The sequence below is a fragment of the Vanessa tameamea genome, chromosome 3, assembly GCF_037043105.1.
Source record: "Vanessa tameamea isolate UH-Manoa-2023 chromosome 3, ilVanTame1 primary haplotype, whole genome shotgun sequence".
NCBI classification, from domain to species: domain Eukaryota; kingdom Metazoa; phylum Arthropoda; class Insecta; order Lepidoptera; family Nymphalidae; genus Vanessa; species Vanessa tameamea.
Genome location: NC_087311.1, coordinates 4171782 through 4187244, shown reverse-complemented (window position 1 = coordinate 4187244; position 15463 = coordinate 4171782). Strand labels below are relative to the sequence as shown.

Below are 15463 nucleotides of genomic sequence, written 5' to 3'. Positions count from 1 at the left end.
GTGCATCCAGTGTATCCTAACTCATTGGAGCAGCGTTTCTAATTGCGTCTCATGATGTTACGTAATACAGGGGTAAAAAAAAATATTTTTATAAACTAGTTACGCGTAGGTACTGGCGATTTTGGGAGCTATGTTATTATGTCTCTCACTAGCCCTTTAAATCAGACCTCAACAATATTAACTATTACTGTTTGGCGGTAGTTCATATGATGAGTGTGCGGTACCTTTTTTTTATTTTTCTAGAAAAAATGCTTTAAGCGTTTATGTCACGTGGAAATGTGGGGGTATGTGGGACTCCCCGGTGCCGGTGCCGGTATACCTTACCGGATTACACACAAAAAAACTAGCGGTAACCTCTCTCCGTCACTTCGGCGGGCGCCACGGGATCGCTTTCGTATGCTACCGTGACGCATTGACGTAGTGTGTACCTAGACGAGCTTGCACAATGCCCACCAAGTAAAATAGCTAAATTTTGATTCTAAGGGTTTCCATTCGTTTTTAACTTTGTGGAAGCGAACCATTTATAATCAATCCTGTATATTTTGACTTCGTAGTATAATTATATCGATTTACTCACAGAGACACGACCCTCCAATTGAAATTAATTAATTTTTAACGAAATATAATCTAATTTGTATTATTTTGTTGTCTCACGCGCACTAAATCTTGTAAGCTAAAGCATAACTGACTGATATTAATGTACGCTGATAATAATTTGCAGTAGAGCACTATCGCGAGTGAACATAGATACCTAGACCACTAGACCACCAGTTATGTATATAATTATGGTCTAGAAGTAAAAAATACTTTAAAAAATTAAATTACAAAGATCGAAGGCACGTTAAATTGACCACAATTCATTTAGTCGAATGTGAGCGACCGAGATGAGCTGACAGTAGTTGAAAACAGCAATTTATTTGTATTTTTAATAAATTCGGGCATTTTTTGTTTTCTTAAAATTTCATAATTTAATTATTTATGGTTAGTACCTAACTAATTTATGGTAGTGCCACATCCGCGCGATCGTCTCGACTGAACTAATTTATCTTCCCGCGTTTTACCCTTTTCCGTTACCGTGACATAACTTAAATTTTGAACAGCTTGTCTTTCAGTATACATATACTAAGTACTATGTCAATGCAGTTTACTAACAAACCAAAAAATAACTTCGAATTTATCTTAACATAATTAAACCACTAAGTTATACATATTGAAGTAAACTATTTACTCGGTTAAGCTTACAAATCTAAATAAACCATGTAGCAGCACATCTGTTTGTCGCTAGCCACTAGATAGCCACTCCAAGCGTATACAACATCTGCACGCCATCATTACGTCGTAAATAACTCCACAGGCTACTCCAAGCGCATACCACATTTATGCACAAAAAAAAACTGCGTATTTGAAACATTAGAGACTCTGGAAGGGGTCGTTTTTGCTACCGAAACTTTTGTATATATACCCGAAACATTTATCTAAATAAACATTCATTTTCATTCATTCATCCATTGCATTCCACAATACTCCTCTCTACAAATCAGTCGTTTTATTGTACTGCCACACTTCCTCCTTTAAAACCATAACGAACATAAACATAACATAACATAATCAGCCTGTAAATTTCCCACTGCTGGGCTAAGGCCTCCTCTCCCGTTGAGGAGAAGGTATGGAGCATATTCCACCACGCTGCTCCAATGCGGGTTGGTGGAATACACATGTGGCAGAATTTCGTTGAAATTAGACACATGCAGGTTTCCTCACGATGTTTTCCTTCACCGCCGAGCACGAGATGAATTATAAACACAAATTAAGCACATGAAAATTCAGTGGTGCCTGCCTGGGTTTGAACCCGAAATCATCGGTTAAGATGCACGCGTTCTAACCACTGGGCCATCTCGGCATAACGAACACTTTTAACAAACTACAAGTTACGCCAATATCGACCTTACTGTCTGAGCCCAAAAATAAAAATTAATGGCGGTTTGGTTCAGATTAGCGCGCTTTTGTTTTTTTTATTAGTTTTAGCGAGTTGTATGCATAAAGGTATTAGGTACATTACAAGGTAAGGATCCAAAATAGGTATATATAATTGGTGGTCGCAATGGTAAATTAAATTTATATACTTACTTAGATTTTAGTACAATACTGAATTGTCTTACCAAATCGATCGAAGAGCTTTTAATCAACACGAAAAATGGTCGAACTACAGAAAAATAATCAGATTCATATAATATTATAATTGAAAATTATACAATGTTTAATTGCATGCATACATACCGACATACTTCAAATGTTTGTAAAGCGCCATCTGTAGGTAACTAGTTTTATTAAAACAATGAGGTAGGTACTAGTTACTTCTGCCTTTTTAAGTTTGATAAAAAAAAATAGATGTCTCTACATTTAGCTTTTTAACATTTTTTATTACTTTATCTAATTGAATGTGTATTATAATATGATATTGTATTCATTATATTTATAGCCTATACAAGAGTAAAGACAAACAAGCGATAGGTTTCTTAAAAAAAAAAACAAAATAAATAAAAAAATCCCTAGAAACTAGTTCTGAGCGTTTTTCTTATAAATCTTTCTGGTTGGATCATTATCCTCATCAGCCCGTTTCAGTACCACTGCTGGACAAAGACCTTATATAAAAAATGTCTTTTCTAAGGACTTTATTACAAAATTCTTTTGTATATAATTTTCTTCCCATGAACTTTTTTAAGCTTAACCTAAAAATTTACTTAAAAACTTTCTTTAAATAAAAATTATTAACATGAAGGGGTTAATTATACACAAATAATAATTAAAAACAGTCACTCTTCAAATCCGGACCGTGTGGAATTTTGGCAAGTATTCTAGACGCATTTCCCAGTTGGATCGCAATTCTGATCCTAAAAAAAAACATTTTGAAACTTATATAAAAAAAACAACTTATATCTTGTAAAACTTTTATTAACAACTTAATATACTACAAACTAACTTATATTCTAAAACAATTTATTTTACAATATTCACATAAAACAATTATTGTATTAGAATTAGAAATATAAAGATTTTGGACACTAATTTTGATGCAATATTATGCCAAGTTATACAAACCCAAAACTAAGTTTATTTAGTAAGTATGATTTAACACTCATTTATGTAAAATAAATTAAAACAGTATGACTTACAAGTGCTTTGCACTAATTATAAATAATAGTATTTTAAAAGAAGATTTTATAAAATGTATAATCATATATTATATTATATACAAAATCCTAATATATACACGTTGGAACCAAACATTGTATGTGAATTTAAAATAAAACTTCTCAATGTAATGAGTTCTAGAAACTTCAATAAATCTAAAAAGTATTTCAGAAAAGTAAGAGGTAGTCTAATAATATATTAGGAATTAAACTCTGAACGCATTAAACTTGCTATATATACTATTGTCTCCTTAATTTTATTTCATGACTTCTCAACATGCTTATTGAATGGATATTGCTTCTTGTATCTTTGTACTCCAAGGGTTACAAATGCTGAAACAATGAAAAAAAAAAACAATGACGATGCTTTAGCCTAAAATAATCTAAAATTCGCGTTTAAAAATTGAATATAGCCTAAATATATAACATCATTGAAGAGTGACAAATTACCTGATAGGTTATACAGGTCAAATTCTATTAGTTCTAAGTTTACACAATAATGTTCTTTATTGCAAGGATATCATATAATTATTTCGAACTTCGATAAATTAAAAGTAATAATTACCAAAAGAGATTGTTGATATAACCATCTTCCCAGGAAGGGTCTTATTCTTCCAAGCAGTGTTAGCAAGATAAGCACCAATTCCAACGAGACCTATTGAGCTGACTATCCTGCACGCATCACAGTCTTGGGGACGGTTTTCTGCGGCAGTCGTCATGTTTAACTATAATTTTATTTGAATTATTTCCATGAAACAGGTAATTAAATAGTACCCGGCTATTTTTGCCTTCGTTTGACAAGGGTGCACTGTGCTCAGTGCTGTCATTTGCTATTGTCAGTTGTCAAGTATGAATAAATGTCATTTTTGTCAGATGACAGTCAATCGTAGTGAATATATACTCTGTGGTTGGCAAAGTAAAGACGTAATTTTTATTAGACAAAAAGCACACTTTCAAAACTAATATATATATATATATATATATATACCGTTCGAAATAAAGTTAAGTGATTGTAAAGTAATATTAAAATTGTTTATTATCACTATTAAGTTATTGATATTTTTAAACTACTAATTACGTTATACTAATTATTATAACAGAGTTTTTCACTTCGGTTGCTCGAGCCAGCGTGTACTGCGAGGCCCAGGGCTTATTGTAGATGCAACACAGAGACAAGGATTTTTAGGCAAAGGGGCATGTAGGCTAATTAGGTAAAAAATATTAATGTATGAAAATTATTACCCAAATAATAAACACTTAATTTACTGTTATTAGTGCAAAATAGTATTAATATTTTCAATACCTACGTGAATAATATCTATTTTTTATATACAATTTCATCATGGGTCTTTATTTTCATTGGAACGTAGACAGCAGATATGTACTAAGCTATATAATATAGGTAGCTTCCATAATATACATTTATAATATTATTGAGTTTGGAAGGAAAAATAATGATGAATTTACATACACGCTATAATGTGTAAGCGCAGTTTTGATTATTATTTTCGGAACTATACCTATCTTTAACTTGGCCGGCTTATTTTTTTATTTAAAAGTAAAAGCTCTTGTAAATAGAGCCCTAGACAAATAACTACCTAGACTATACCCTACACGTTATTGTCTTCTGGTTATGTCTTGACCTAGTTAACTAAGTCATTCAGCGTGGAGTTCTCGTGAGTCTAAGCAATAAACAGAACGTGTTATTTAATGTTGTTAAAAAGCTTACAGGTGTACTTATAATATATCTCTGGAGGATACCCGAATAGGTTAGGTAACAAAGGAGAGCTATTAATATGAACAGTAGATTTTTTCTTAATATTTTTTTTCTTGTATTTTCAAAAATTAAAAAATATTTTGTAGTTCGACGTTATCAACGTTATTAATAAAGTTTTTTTAATTTTGGATAACATTCTGAAAACTGACAGCCGTATTTCGAGCTGTAATTTTGTTCACAGCTTCGTTTTGGTTTTGAATAACTTCCCCAAAGATTTTTTAGTTGATTTGAATGACATACACACGAAAATAAAATAGTTTAAATAATTATTTAAATTAATATACTTAAAAATATTCTACATTTTGTATGACACGTTGTCAAACAATAATTACAGGGACAGACTAACAGACAGTTATTAATTAAATATTTACATACGAAACATCTCCAGCCTTAATTGTCATCTACTAACAAACCTCTGTTGTGCTTAGTATATGTTCTAGCCCTCTCTTACATATTATCTTATTCCATGTTATTTTACTAATATGTATTAAGGTTTTTACCTTAATACATATAAAACATTTAGTTCAGCTTCATGACAAGACGAATAAAAATTTAATAATATTACATTATAATTATGTCAGACGGATGACATACCCAGGGGTACCTATGTCCCCCGTCCACAAAGGCCTCGAGGATTTTCACCGTTATCTTGTAATTTGTTTAATAAGTATAATCTCAGAGTAATAAAGGCGCCAAGAAGAGTCGCTGCCTGGTAATAAAAACTTGTTGGCACACATAAATAAATTTAAAAAAATAAAATTAAAGGTACATAATAAATTACAGGAATGGACATGTCTGTGGAGATACAAATATATCCAAAAAAATAAGCCAACAAGAAAAAAAAAATTAAAGTTTTTATTGAACCTCCAAGATATATGTGAATATTTTACATGAACAATGTAAGTAGTTCTTATGGCCCGCGGCTACTTTCACTATTTCTTTTTACTTAAATTTCCTTTTGCAGTTGATACACTTAGACATTGGAGTAATAGAGACTTAATTTAAAGCAAAATACCTCATCTTATTACGTCCACTGGTGAAGGGAGAGATATTTTTACCACAGTAATAAGTGAACATTAGGAACATAAACGTCGAACATACAACCTCTTCCGTTTTTGGTCGGTTAAATAGGAATAACCCTTTGTAGATATGTTTCATGGATTAGTCACTAAACCACAAACATTCATATAATATCACGACATAGCAAACGCTTACGCATAACTTAACCGTTGCCGGGGATTTACCGAAAGTACGCTCTCATATTAACAGTATTTTTTTTCTGTTGAACAAATATAGCTTTATCACTACATCAATGTGTAATTATTTTTATTTTATCATGTAGATGACCTAATTTGCTTAAATACATACACGTAAGACGTATGAATACATACACAATTATCATGTGTGAACTATGAATATATTACATTTACAGTTTTAGTCTTAAAACCGGTTGCGATTAGGCAAAGTATTCCATATATTTATTGTATTATATATATATGTAACTGTATGTGTATATTAATATACAATTTAACTAATTTCCGAAACGAATGGATCTACTTCGATGATTTATTTTTGTTTGTATTTTAGTAGGTTAATGGTGGTTTGGATTGGACCAGGTAGGTACCGTAGTCTACGATCGGGAAAAAAAATATATAGTAATTATTTTTGTTGTTTAATACGCGTAATATGATCTGCTGAGAGTTGTAATTATTTTTAAATCTTATAAAAGATATAAATATTTACATGCGCGATTTAAATTTTATAACCGTTTTTTGTTATTATATTTTTTAAATTTCATTAAATTCTTCTCAAATGTTGTTATTTTCTTATGTATTATTTAATCGATAACTACATAAATATTATATAATTACATAAGAATACATATACCTATTTACATAAGAAATATTGACATCTCAGTTCCCAAGGTGGGTGCCGCATTGGTGACCACTTACCATCAGAAGGCCCACCTGCCCGTTTGCCAATCTATAATATTGGCTTTGTTGTAGGTACCACACCTACCCATTCGGGCACCTACACATCAACATTGTCCATAACATCTTAATCCCCTAAGTTGGTGGAACATTGCTGATAAGATAAATGATATATAGAAAAATTACAATTTGGTTATGACGTTACAGACAAAAAAAAATGTTTTGACCTTTGCAATGACTTCAAGAGACATCATTGGCAATCGCAAAAGGCTTTGATACATTTTCATTATGTGTATATGGTTCAGCTCTGGTACCTTTCTATTGTAAATTAAAGTTACATAAGTAAGTTATTTCGTGTTAAGCAAGTAGGATCAACTTGTAAGAACAAGGTTGTCAGCAGTCAAGTAGCGGTTTTATACTTTAAAAGGCTATGAATATTCTATGGGCCGAGCTCCATTCATACAGTTGACAGGTTGGTTATTGTAAAGGGCCGTGCATGTCGTATTTCATCAAGTTTATCACTGAAGAAAAGAGTTCAGTCTTTAAATACAACCTTCTTTAACGCGACGTTTAAATTCTTTTTTTATATATTTATAAATAGACAATACGCAGCAGCTGCACACCTTTTTCTTCGTTCTTCGTTGGTATCTTTTAATACTTTTATAATGAAATGAAAAATCCTTTTGTGCGTCTGTTTTATTAACGCGATGTTTAAAATAAATTATTCTTTTATATGCAAAAGTCCTTTAACTTTTAGTTGTATTGAATTCGATGCCTTAGCGATATTTTTTTCAATTAAATTTAATAATAACGTAGGCTGTTTTAATCCTGATATTGATTAGGTAACAGTGAGAATCTGCGTTATCTTGTTTGTTTTCCACGCGTGAAATCTTAACGAAAGTCTTGAATGAATTATGATAAAAATCATTTGTGAGCATTTGAGTGGGTGCATGGGTGATTTACATTGGATCTATAGGTGATACTGCTATTAATATACATATATTTAAGTTATTAATATTAACAAAGTAAATATATATTATTTTATTTCATATCAGTATAGAGTAAAAGTATTTTCATGTATAGGGTCTCTTAGACCGTTAGATAAATTAAACTTTAACCCAGATGATATGATATGATATGAGATGATATACTTCATATATGTGTCATGAATTATTATGACTATATTAGTGACGATTTTTACAAAAACATAAACGATTTATATATATTTTAATAAAATCAATACATATTATCTATTATTTTAGGATTTTTAATACTTATGAGATTATTTTAATTTTATACTTAAATTGATGTTAATTAAGCATTTGTAAAGCTTTACAACAACAATGGTGTACACCAAATAATTTAGTATTATAAATATTTATAAAGTTCATAGACTCGAGTGTAGTAAAAATAAATATAATTTTAGTTTTATGAATAGGTACGGTACTTATTGTAAATATTTTATTTGAATCATTGTTTATAGCAAACTATGCGTACACGAAATAACTTAAATAAAGTTAAGTATAGTAACACAATTACTTAAAGGTAAACTCCTAATAAATTTAATAGTTTATTAGGAGTTTACCGTTTATTAAGTTTAGTTTTATGATAATTCTTAAAACCAAATAAAGCAGCAGTTACAGATTCACATCACTTTTACAATAACAAAAATACATCACTATACAAACTGAATTATCTTTCATTACGTTAGCCATTTACGCATAAATTCATAAAAAAATAATTCAGGTTTACTTAATGGAAAGGTTTTGTGCAAACTGTCTGGGTAGGTACTGTCCAACATCCTCCTGCCCTTATCCCAATTTTACTTGGGGTCGGCGCAGCATGTCTTCTTCCATACTTCTCTATCGGACGTCATCTCACAAGTAACATTCTTTTTAACCATATCGTCTTTCACACAATCCATCCATCGTTTCTTTGGTAGGTACCATCCACTCACCATATATTCTACAGCAAAGTAGTAAGTACTACTTGGTATTTGGTATTTTTGTAATCCGGATTAAAGTGAGTGAATGTAAATACAGGGAGTCCCCTGTACATCACAGTTCCCGAGTTATAATGGTTGATTATACAATAAATAATTAAAATTTCATACTGCGTATAGTCTAGGGGCACTTGTGACTTATTATCACGTGGCCTATGTTCCTGTCCACCTACCGATGCCGTTAAAATTAAATACTGCAAATATATAAGATTTTACAAAATCTAGTGTATGAAAAAACCGTTTTGCTCAGAGGTGGAGTGGCGTGTATTGGGTTATTATTAAGATTGTTACAAGAGTGTAAGCGTGCTTGCACTGTATGCAGGGACAGGGAGAAAGTCTAGTGAAAGTAAAGTCTATAGTAGATCACATACAATTAAAAATAGGCATAGAGACGTTAACTAATAGTGAGTACGGGCTATACAAGGCTGTCAGTGTTCGCTAGATATAAAATATACATTTTGTTTCCTATTAAACTGGTCCACACTACCGATTACTCAAGAGCTAGAGCGTTTAGCTCATATACTGAGTTTAAATATTCGTCAAGTTTATAATTTTACAGTTTGACTTATTTATAGATCATAAGCATAATTTTTTTTGTTTAGTATTGAATTTTGTTTACACAATTGGACAACGACGATTTTTATTCTTTATTAGTTTGGTTAATCTTTTGTTTAATAAGTATTTGTTCTATAGGTGAATACAGTTAGTGATACAAATGTTAAATGTAGGTAAATTGTCTTCGGGAAAATCTTAATGTCTTTGATTAGATGAGTTAGCGAATAATTAATACGTTTTAAACAAGACCAGACTTTATAATGACAATAATACGAATATATATTTAATGCTTTTTGCCAAATAGTTGAATCATTAATAAATATATTACAATAAGGAATAATATAGAATTATTATTTGTTATACTTCAGAAACCTACAATGGGTCTTGATGGATTACGCTTCGATTATTTGTTAAGTCTTGCTCTAGATTTTGTTATTTATGTACTTAATTATCAGTTAATACATATATGTTTTGATGGATAGAAAAGTAAATACTTATGACGTAATTTGAACCAACCTTTAAACTATTTAGTATTTCAAGCAACACATCTTATTCGTCACAATTACCTTGTTTATGTTTTAATATATAACATAAAAACATAGCCCGTTATTACAGCAATCTTTGAACTTATGAACGTAATTTTGAATTCTTAAAGTTGAGTAGAAAGTACCTACTCATAACTTTGTTTTCAGAACAATATAAACATCAATTTTATTTTAATAATTTCATTCAATCATAAATAGAAGGTTTTTTTTTGGTAATGCCGATCGGAATATCCTTCTAAATCAATATAAATAAATACCAGAAGCTCGTTACGGAGTAGGTTTTTGTATATAATATTATGATTTTATAATTTGCCTTTCTCAGTTTCATCCGCTTTATACAAATATAGATTAATGACGTGTCAAGTGAATTTCGTGTTCCTGTGTTGAGTATTTCAAGTGACGTGAACGACGTGAACGACCCATAACAAATACCTACCTTGTTTTCGGAATAATAAATATTTCTGTAAGAAACAAGATTCTGTTACGTCAAGTACGCTAATCATTCTATGAACTATTCGGTTTATTCAGTTACCAGTCCGCGGACGGCAGTGTACGAGTGACTGTCGTACGCACAAGTACTATGTGGTAGCTGATTACAATGTTTATTTACAAACGTACGAACTACGAAGAGTCGTGTGAAGTGGTCAAATGAATTTATCAGCTGTGTGTGAATAAATCGAATGTTTAAAAAATAAATTATTGCCGTAATATGCTCTTGATTTTTTATTGGAAACGAGTATAAATAATATGTACGTGAAGTATACAGTATACAACTTCTTGTGATTGTAGTACATTTTTAAGTGATGTGAAAAGTTTTATATGGATTGGTAGACTTGATGAACTCGAAGCTGACGTTTTATTATTAAGGTAAGTTGTTCTATATATTATTTATAGGTTTTGTTACTGATTACTTGTCTGTCTCTGTTTTAAGTTTCATATCTAAAAAATAAAGTAATTTTGGGTTTATTATTTATTTATAATTACAATCATTATTAGTGAAATATCTGACTCGTATGTTGGGGATAAAATGTGTAACAAAGTCAGTTAATGTTCTAACATAAACTAATATTTGAAGATTATAAAAGAGATAAAAAGAGAAACCACAAAATATATACTTACAAGTATATTCGTTAAGTGTTATTGTGGGTCACTTGTGTAAGATTAAATTTGACCCTGGTGGATAAAGAAATATAATACATCCAATATTATAAATTACTATTTTAATACGTCAAAATAAAATATATATAAAATAAAAATTGCTCTATGTATTAAGGCAGTACTTAAGTTTTGTTGGTCTGTTATTTTGATTATACTAAATATATTCGCATTTCGTTTTTATTAAATTTATTATTAAACGCGTAGTTTTATTGTTGATTACTTTAAGTATTCAACAATCTTAATTACAGCTTAACATATTTCTTTGTATAATTTCTGCAGCTAATTATAGAAAAAAATGTCGTTTATCGAATGTTAGGTATTATCTGTACTTGTATATGATGTCATAAAATAACTTAAAGATACATTTCTAAATAATTCAGATATTTTTAGAAATAAAAATAACATCACGAAAGGAAATCCATCTCTTAACATCCGATATAAAAGATGAAAAATCTCTATTTCGAATAAATTACGACGTTTCGGATTTTATAAAGGCGTAGTTATTTATTGTTTGTCGTACTCAAAAATAAAAGTAATTTTCGTTTGACGTTTACGATATCTAGTAAATTACTTATGTCATATTATATATTAGTAAAAAATATTGTTTGTAGGATAGTATTAAATAAAAAAAATTTAACTGCTGAGTTTCTTACCGGTTCTTCTAGTGTAATAATTTACATTTCGAATATTGGTAGCTTTACATTCAATTTTAAACCCAAAATTGTCTACTTTATATTTTTTACGCACGTTCATTTAGATCACTTCAAATATTTTTAAACCCATAAAAATACTATTATTTATAAAAAATAATATTATGATTTTCCACGTTATTCTTAGATTAGTTATGAACTAAAAAATTCGAACTTCTACATTTATTTCATCAAAGTATTTAAATATATTATTTAAAATAATAACCAGTTAAGTATAATATTATTGTATAGTAGGTTATATCAATTGTTTTATAATCTTAAATATATAAAGAAATTGAGGGTCTATAATGAGAATAACAGTTTCTTACATTAATTGTATCCGTCAAGTAATTGATTGAATCATTATTAATGATTCTTATGAATGAGTTATCTAACACAAGAAACATCTTACGCTGCGGGAATTAAGTAACGCGTCTACTCGGTATAATTTTCTCGTGCGCCAACATTGGCGCTGCAAGAAATATTAACTATTCCTTACATTGCCAAAGCGTCACCAATCTTGGGAATAAAAAAATTTTGTCCCTTGTGCCTGTATATACACTTGCTAACTGACCAATCAAACCGGAAGATAACAATATAAACATTTTGTTATTTTGTTCAGCATTAGAATATATAATTATGAATGGTATCATCACGAGGGACATAACAACTTAGCTCCCAAGGTTGGTGGCTGGTGTAAAATAAGGAATCGTTATTATTTCTTATAAGATCAGGTAGCCCATTTGCCCGCCTACCTATTACATAAAAAATAAATGTTAATAAGTTTAAATTACAAAATGTGAATGGGTCAAGTTCAAGTCATAATTAAAGTCATGTTAAATATTGTTAATGTTTTTATGATAGTTGTCAAAGAGCAAATAGCGCATGGTTAGTTGACCTCTAATCAAATCATTAATTTCAAGTTAACTCTTATATGGGCTTCGGAATCGTTATTTCTGTTAGTACTGTTTTAAACGTAAATTTACCATAGTACCAGTTCTCAGCACTGCTTAATCCAGTATTGGTTACCAATGAAATAAATGACTAATGTATAAATGGTAACGAGAACTATTTATTTTAAAATTGAATTGTAGTCAAAATCAAAAGATCTTTAATTCAATAAGGCTTTCAAGTACACTCACTTGCACTTAAGCACTTTTGAATTATCTATTTACAAAACTATATTAAGTGTAGTGCTACCATCGGTTTTAAATGTAGATCGACCGAGAAGTACCGGCGAGAAACTCATTAGTTACTCATTTTCAAAATTTAAATAACTTTAAATTTATATATAACATTTATTTAACAAATTATATATATATATGTAGAATATTATATCCTGCCCGAAAGTCAAAAAGTATTATCTCCACATTTTTTATCATCTATGTAATCTTGTGTTGAATAATACGCTTTATTTATTAAAAATATTTTTTTTATAAATGATTTGTATTTATGAAAATTTAGTGTTGGTTTATCATAATATTAATTTTATTGCTATATAACCGTTTTAAAAATTGTCAATCGTTATTATAATCGTAGGAATAACAAATGTAGAAAACATAAAACATTTAAAGATTTTAGTAACAAAAAAAAGAAGGAAAATCTCTCTCAATAAAGGAATTTTCTTATTTTCTCTGAAGTTGCTGAACGTACGTGGGAAATAAAAGCGTGTGAACGACGTAGCACCCAATATTGAATGCTGTTTGCGTAAAAGGTATTCTCGAAGAAAGGTTTACATGGAACGACACGAATTGGTTACATACACGTCTATTCGCTGTATTCATTGGAAAAAGTAACACCCTGTATATCCTATTTATGTATTTTAATGTACAACCTTTCTCTGGAATACATAACTATTATTATTTCTGGTATACTTTCTAATATATACTTGGTGGTACAACTTTGTGCAAACTTTTCTAGATATCACTCGTTTTTATATATTCTAATATTGAACAAAAGAAAATATACTTGATAGTATCGTCTCCCGGTTTAATTAATCAGTGAGTAAGTTTCACTACAGGTACAAGGGACATAACATCTTAGTTCCCAAGGTTGGTTACGTATTGGCGATGTTATGAATAGTTAATATTTCTTTCAGGGCCAATGTTGGCGCATCTATGGGCACTGGTTGTCATCAGCTGGTCCAATTACCAATCCGCCTAACTAAAAATGTATCACATAACAATTAATAGTTTATAATATCATACTTCGTATAAGATATAAGTATATTCATTGGAGCTTAACTTTATCGGGTTTATCGTTTTGTGTTCTCTCAAGATTTCAATAAAGATTACCTTTGTGATTACAACAGTGGCCATTGTTAATCTGACAATGGTCTATTTATAATTTTATTACGACGATCAAATTTTGAAAAATAATACGTAATGTACTTAAATATTGTTTTGTAAACTTTTAGTAGTAGTTAAGTACTGAGTATTATAGCTAAGAGATAATTAAAATATTTTCTTTGCATTACATTACTAAAAAAAAATATTGTATTCTTTAAAGTATATTTACATTCTTAAAGATTTTTTGTATCATGACATTTAAATTTAGAAGTCGTGAAATGAGAGTAAACGTAAATAAAATCATTGTTTACATGTATTCACATCGTTATAGGATACGTAATTCAAATGAGCTTATTATCTTTATCCTAATTAGGTATATACTATTTATGTGTAAAATAACTTTCTTGTAAATGCAATGCATTTTAAGTAAAGCGGTTATCCTTGACACGCTACTAAGACTGGCCACTTTACATGAACTGTGAACGCGTACATATAATATGTACGCGTGATCTTTATGAGTACATCTGTTATATGTACATATTATATTCAAAACGTAGTTAAAATACTATTTTAGGGAGCGGGTTTTGGGTGCGTTTCTGTAGATCACGTTTATCATAATAAATTTTCGTCTGAGTCACATATAGTATTTTATTTGTAACTACTTATCATAAAGTATTAAAAATTACACGTAAACAGTCTCAACTATTTTTGTAAATTATTATTAAAGACTGCTAGTTGACGTGTCATTAATTCGGTGAATAAGAAATAATATTTGTAATGGCCGATAATTGTCCTAGAGTATTAGCACATGTTGTAGGTATATGTATATATTTTTCCAAAATGTATTGTCAAACAATAGATCAACGCTAAATCGCAATTCACCGCTGGACATGGGCCTCTCCCAAGGTGCACTAAAGCTCACGGTTCTCCTTCTTCCGCATTCCGTAGGGTCAACCTTCTTTGGATCAATTTAATAGATCATTGTGAATGTTTAATCTGAAAAAACACTGTTTAAGATATGTTTGTACTCCACAGTAGGCTGTACCATAAGATGTAGATTCATAATGCTTTCCTTCACTAACGAGCATGAGATTAATTATTATTAATATACAGTATTCTCGTATGTTAACCTCCGGGGCTGGACCAATCTGACTTTTTTGTTTATCTATAAACGTGTCTTTATTATCAGTAATTACTGATGAGTGAATGAATATTACAAAAAGATAATTCTTCACTTCATTCGCTTGCGGTCATTCATTAATCTGCAGGCGCAGGACATATGTTATTTTATTTCATCTATTTCCCATGTCAGTTAACTATTTCCTTG

General features: G+C 30.1%; 3 protein-coding genes and 1 long non-coding RNA gene across 4 annotated transcripts in view; 2 read left to right on the top strand and 2 right to left on the bottom strand.

Moving 5' to 3' along the window:
* Positions 1-15463, top strand: part of LOC113397339 (dehydrodolichyl diphosphate synthase complex subunit DHDDS) — a 412132-nt gene that overhangs the window by 16765 nt on the left and 379904 nt on the right. The gene's annotated exons all lie outside the window — the stretch shown is intronic.
* Positions 1-15463, bottom strand: part of LOC135194112 (putative uncharacterized protein DDB_G0285869) — a 317179-nt gene that overhangs the window by 215751 nt on the left and 85965 nt on the right. The window lies entirely within an intron of this gene.
* On the bottom strand, positions 3435-4023 carry LOC113397253 (uncharacterized). Its single transcript, XR_003368820.2, has 2 exons — positions 3757-4023; positions 3435-3524 (listed from the first exon to the last, which is right to left on the bottom strand). It is a non-coding gene; the product is annotated as an uncharacterized LOC113397253 (long non-coding RNA).
* Positions 10558-15463, top strand: part of LOC113397249 (venom dipeptidyl peptidase 4-like) — a 39248-nt gene continuing 34342 nt past the window's right edge. The window contains exon 1 of the mRNA XM_026635524.2: positions 10558-10868. The gene's annotated coding sequence lies outside the window, so the exon portion shown is untranslated. The remainder of the gene's footprint in view (positions 10869-15463) is intronic.